Genomic DNA, 5,845 nt, shown 5'->3' on the forward strand with positions numbered 1-5,845 from the left:
TTATCAAAATAAATATCAATATTAATACAATTAGGATACAAATATGAAAAATTGTTATGTACAAACTATTATGGAATTATTAGTATTAATACTAATTTAAAAATGAATATATAATCTATAGATATGAATTTTGTTGTTAATGTATTGATATTACGAATATGATTATTATCATTAGCACTATAATAATTAGTATTATTATTATATCAGTGTTATTAAAATTATTAATTGTATTTTTATTTTAAGTATATGATTTATTATATTTAGTAATGAGATTATCATTATTATTTTATTATTATCATTTATTATTATTAACATTGGTATCTTTATTAATATAATTGTTAATAATATTATTAACATTGATAATTATTAATAATAATTAGATTTAAATTATATATAACTACATATAACTACATATATATATACAAATACATATACAGATATAATCAGATTATATAATACAGGTATAATCAGATTCTTATATAAAAACAGATATAGATATATAATAAATAAGTATATATACAAATTTATACGTACAGAAAATTGAGGGATACGTATTATGTTTTCAATCACTTTCAAGCTGTAGATAATTGATTCTTCTGTCTCATACTTAGTACCAATTAGTGTTTAATCATAAGAACAAATCCAAAATCTGTAACCATCGATTTCAGCTTTTAATTTTTTTTATCTATTTTAGTACCTGAGTGAATATATCTGTGTACTAGTTGTCGAGCCATTTAAACTACAAAACAAAAGCAATTGAGTCACGATTAGCTGTAATTATGTCCTTTAATCTCTATATGAATTTTCTTGTAATATAATTCGAGAGAGAACAGATGAAATATGTCAAAATTCTGAAATAAAGTTCAAACCGCTCTGTTCTTCCTCCATTTTTTTAAAACAACGAATTCGATTTTAATTCCAAAATCCTATAATGCAGTTTTGTTATAAATCTTTCATTTAAGATTTCTGGAAAGTTTAAGAATCCAATTTTTCGTATCGAATACCAATTTTCGAGTCAAACTGATATTTCAAAAAAGTCAAACATTATGATCATAGCAAAATTCATGACTATCTTGAAGTTTCAAACTAAATTGGCAATCCAGAAAGCTTTTAGAAGGAAGTTGAAACATAATCCATGTTGTGATCGGGGTCTAAAACGTTCTAGATTTCAAAATTGGGTATGGAGTTCATACGCGTTTTTATTTATTTATTTTCTATTCAGCTTGTTTTAAATTAAATCTTTTCCTGTTTTAAACAACTTAATCAATTAATAAATGTTTCTGTATCGTTTGCATAATCTTAAAAACCACGAATTAATTGTGTTTACAATGATTAAATCCTGAGTCGTTTTGAAATAAGGAGGAGGAAGAAGAAAAGGATAAAATAGAAATTGAGTTAAATAAAAATGGGTTGGAATTTAATCAGAAAAGAAAGTATGGTCGAATGGTTTAGGGACATGAGGGTTGAGCTAGTGATCGTGGGTTCGAGCCTGTACTTGGGCTGTTTTTTTTTCAAACTCCATGAGGTAGTTTTCTAATTATAATTATTGTTATTATTATTATTATCGTTATTATTGTTATTATTATTATTATTACCATCATTATTGTTATGTATTATAATTATAGTTATTATTATTATTATCATTATTAGTTATCATTGTGATTATTGTTATTATCATTATTATTATCATTAAGTAATAGAATTATTATTATTACTAGTCTTATTATTAGTAGGTATTATGAATACTAGTTATTGATGTTAGTATTACTAATACAAGTATTAGTTACCCTTTATAATTATTATTTTTATCATAACCTTATTTACAATTATAATTATTATTTATTAATATGGTTATTACTAATATTATTATCAACATAAGTATTATTATTAAGTAATATGATTAAAAATATTATCATTATTAATATCAAAAACTACCTTTTTAAGCAAATAAATATTTTGTACATAAAATATATTTACTACATATAATATAATTATATTAAACTTTCACATAACTATATATATCAAATCTACTAAACTCTTCATTCAATACTAGTATTATCATTATTTTAAATCACTACTAATATTATTATAGTATTGTTATAATTACTATTTAACAAACAAATGAAACATATATATATATATATATATATATATATATATATATATATATATATATATATATATATATATATATATATATATAAAATATTTAATACATATGACATAACAAAATCTATATTTTTATATATACATAAAATTAATATATATTAATAATGAAATATAAAAGTTACTAATATAAAAATTATATCACTAATAATAATATATATATTTGTTTGATTACGATATACGTTTTAATATATACACAAATGTTATAGGTTCGTGAATCCGAGGCCAACCCTGCATTGTTCAATGTCGTCATATGTATTTTTACTACAAAATACAGTATTGTGAGTTTCATTTGCCTTTTTACACTTTATATATTAGGGCTAAGAATACATGCGCAATTTTTATAAATGTTTTATGAAATAGACATAAGTAATCGAAACTACATTATATGGTTGAATGATCGAAGCCGAATATGCCCCTTTTTGCTTGGTAGCTTAAGAATTAGGGAACATCACTAATTTTGAGAATTAGTGCACCCCTAATTGACGCGAATCCTAAAGATAGATCTATCGGGCCCAACGAGCCCCATCCAGGGTATGGATGCTTTAGTACTTCGAGGTATTATTTAGTATATTAGCTGCGCGCTGTATACTGGGGGATATTCTATATGCATCTTGTTAAGGTCGGTTACCAGGTGTTCAATCCATATGAATGATTTTTGTCTCTATGCATGGGACGTATATTTATGAGAATTGGGAATGAAATTCTTGTGGTCTATTAAAATGATGGAAATAATTATTTATGTTAACCTAATGAACTCACCAACCTTTTGGTTGACACTTTAAAGCATGTTTATTCTCAGGTATTAAAGAAATCTTCCGCTGTGCATTTGCTCATTTTAGAGATACTACTTGGAGTCATTCATGACATATTTCCAAAGACGTTGCATTCGAGTCGTTGAGTTCATCAAGATTATTATTAAGTCAATTATAGTTGGATATATTATGAAATGGTATGCATGCCGTCAACTTTCGATGTAATGAAAGTTTGTCTTTTAAAACGAATGCAATGTTTGTAAAATGTATCCTATAGAGGTCAAGTACCTCGCGATGTAACCAACTATTGTGAATCGTTTGTAATCAATATGGACTTCATCCGGATGGATTAGGAGGGTCGCTTCAGTAACTAATCAATGCCAATATAGTGGTACGCCAAAAGAAGATCCAAACGAACATCTTCGAACCTTTAATAGGATCTGTACTCTTTTCAAAATCAGAGAAGTTGAGGATGAACAGATCTATCTCATGTTATTTCCCTGGACTTTAAAGGGAGAAGCCAAAGATTGGTTAGAATCGTTACCTGAAGGGGCGATTGACACATGGGATATCTTAGTTGAAAAATTTCTTAAACAATTCTTTCCGGCATTTAAAGCTGTGAGACTTCAAAGAGAAATTGTTACGTTCGTGCAAAAGCCAAATGAAACATTATATGAGGCATGGACAAGATTCAAAAATTTTTTGAGAGGATGTCCTCAACATGGTTTAGATACTTATCAAATAGTACAAATATTCTACCAAGGTGTCGATGTTGCTACACGAAAAGACATCGACATAGCAGTTGGTGGTTCCATTATGAAGAAAACCGCAACTGAAGCTTATAAAATCATTGATAACACAGCCTCCCACTCACATGAGTGGCACCAGGTGAAATGTCCCGTTCTTATTGATTAAAAACGTTCCATATTAATTGATTTCGTTGCGAGGTTTTGACCTCTATATGAGACGTTTTTCAAAGACTGCATTCATTTTTTAAAACAAACCATAACCTTTATTTCATAGATAAAGGTTTTAAAAAGCTTTACGTAGATTATCAAATAATGATAATCTAAAATATCCTGTTTACACACGACCATTACATAATGGTTTACAATACAAATATGTTACAACAAAATAAGTTTCTTGAATGCAGTTTTTACACAATATCATACAAGCATGGACTCCAAATCTCGTCCTTATTTAAGTATGCGATAGCGGAAGCTCTTAATAATCACCTGAGAATAAACATGCTTAAAACGTCAACAAAAATGTTGGTGAGTTATAGGTTTAACCTATATATATCAAATCATAATATTAGACCACAAGATTTCATATTTCAATACACATCCCATACATAGAGATAAAAATCATTCATATGGTGAACACCTGGTAACCGACATTAACAAGATGCATATATAAGAATATCCCCATCATTCCGGGACACCCTTCGAATATGATATAAATTTCGAAGTACTAAAGCATCCGGTACTTTGGATGGGGTTTGTTAGGCCCAATAGATTTATCTTTAGGATTCACGTCAATTAGGGTGTCTGTTCCCTAATTCTTAGATTACCAGACTTAATAAAAATGGGCATATTCGATTTCGATAATTCAACCATAGAATGTAGTTTCACATACTTGTGTCTATTTTGTAAATCATTTATAAAACCTGCATGTATTCTCATCCCAAAAATATTAGATTTTAAAAATGGGACTATAACTCACTTTCACAGATTTTTACTTCGTCGGGAAGTAAGACTTGGCCACTGGTTGATTCACGAACCTATAACAATATATACATATATATCAAAGTATGTTCAAAATATATTTACAACGCTTTTAATATATTTTGATGTTTTAAGTTTATTAAGTCAGCTGTCCTCGTTAGTAACCTACAACTAGTTGTCCACAGTTAGATGTACAGAAATAAATCGATAAATATTATCTTGAATCAATCCACGACCCAGTGTATATGTATCTCAGTATTGATCACAACTCAAACTATATATATTTTGGAATCAACCTCAACCCTGTATAGCTAACTCCAACATTCACATATAGAGTGTCTATGGTTGTTCCGAAATATATATAGATGTGTCGATATGATAGGTTGAAACATTGTATACGTGTCTATGGTATCTCAAGATTACATAATATACAATACAAGTTGATTAAGTTATGGTTGGAATAGATTTGTTACCAATTTTCACGTAGCTAAAATGAGAAAAATTATCCAATCTTGTTTTACCCATAACTTCTTCATTTTAAATACGTTTTGAGTGAATAAAATTGCTATGGTTTCATATTGAACTCTATTTTATGAATCTAAACAGAAAAATTATAGGTTTATAGTCAGAAAAATAAGTTACAAGTCGTTTTTGTAAAGGTAGTCATTTCAGTCGAAAGAACGACGTCTAGATGACCATTTTAGAAAACATACTTCCACTTTGAGTTTAACTATAATTTTTGGATATAGTTTCATGTTCATAATAAAAATCATTTTCTCAGAATAACAACTTTTAAATCAAAGTTTATCATAGTTTTTAATTAACTAACCCAAAACAGCCCGCGGTGTTACTACGACGGCGTAAATCTGGTTTTACGGTGTTTTCCGTGTTTCCAAGTTTTAAATCATTAAGTTAGTATATCATATAGATATAGAACATGTGTTTAGTTGATTTTAAAAGTCAAGTTAGAAGGATTAACTTTTGTTTGCGAACAAGTTTAGAATTAACTAAACTATGTTCTAGTGATTACAAGTTTAAACCTTCGAATAAGATAGCTTTATATGTATGAATCGAATGATGTTATGAACATCATTACTACCTTAAGTTCCTTGGATAAACCTAATGGAAAAGAGAAAAATGGATCTAGCTTCAACGGATCCTTGGATGGCTCGAAGTTCTTGAAGCAGAATCATGACA

The 5,845-nt window shown here is 27.8% G+C and overlaps 1 non-coding gene across 1 annotated transcript; it reads right to left on the reverse strand.

Moving 5' to 3' along the window:
* Positions 1 to 3,542: 3,542 nt before the first annotated feature.
* On the reverse strand, positions 3,543 to 3,649 carry LOC139873841 (small nucleolar RNA R71). The gene has a single exon (XR_011767555.1). It is a non-coding gene; the product is annotated as a small nucleolar RNA R71 (small nucleolar RNA).
* Between the last annotated feature and the right edge of the window lie 2,196 nt (positions 3,650 to 5,845).

This window comes from Rutidosis leptorrhynchoides, chromosome 10 (genome assembly GCF_046630445.1).
Source record: "Rutidosis leptorrhynchoides isolate AG116_Rl617_1_P2 chromosome 10, CSIRO_AGI_Rlap_v1, whole genome shotgun sequence".
Taxonomy (NCBI): Eukaryota; Viridiplantae; Streptophyta; class Magnoliopsida; order Asterales; family Asteraceae; genus Rutidosis; species Rutidosis leptorrhynchoides.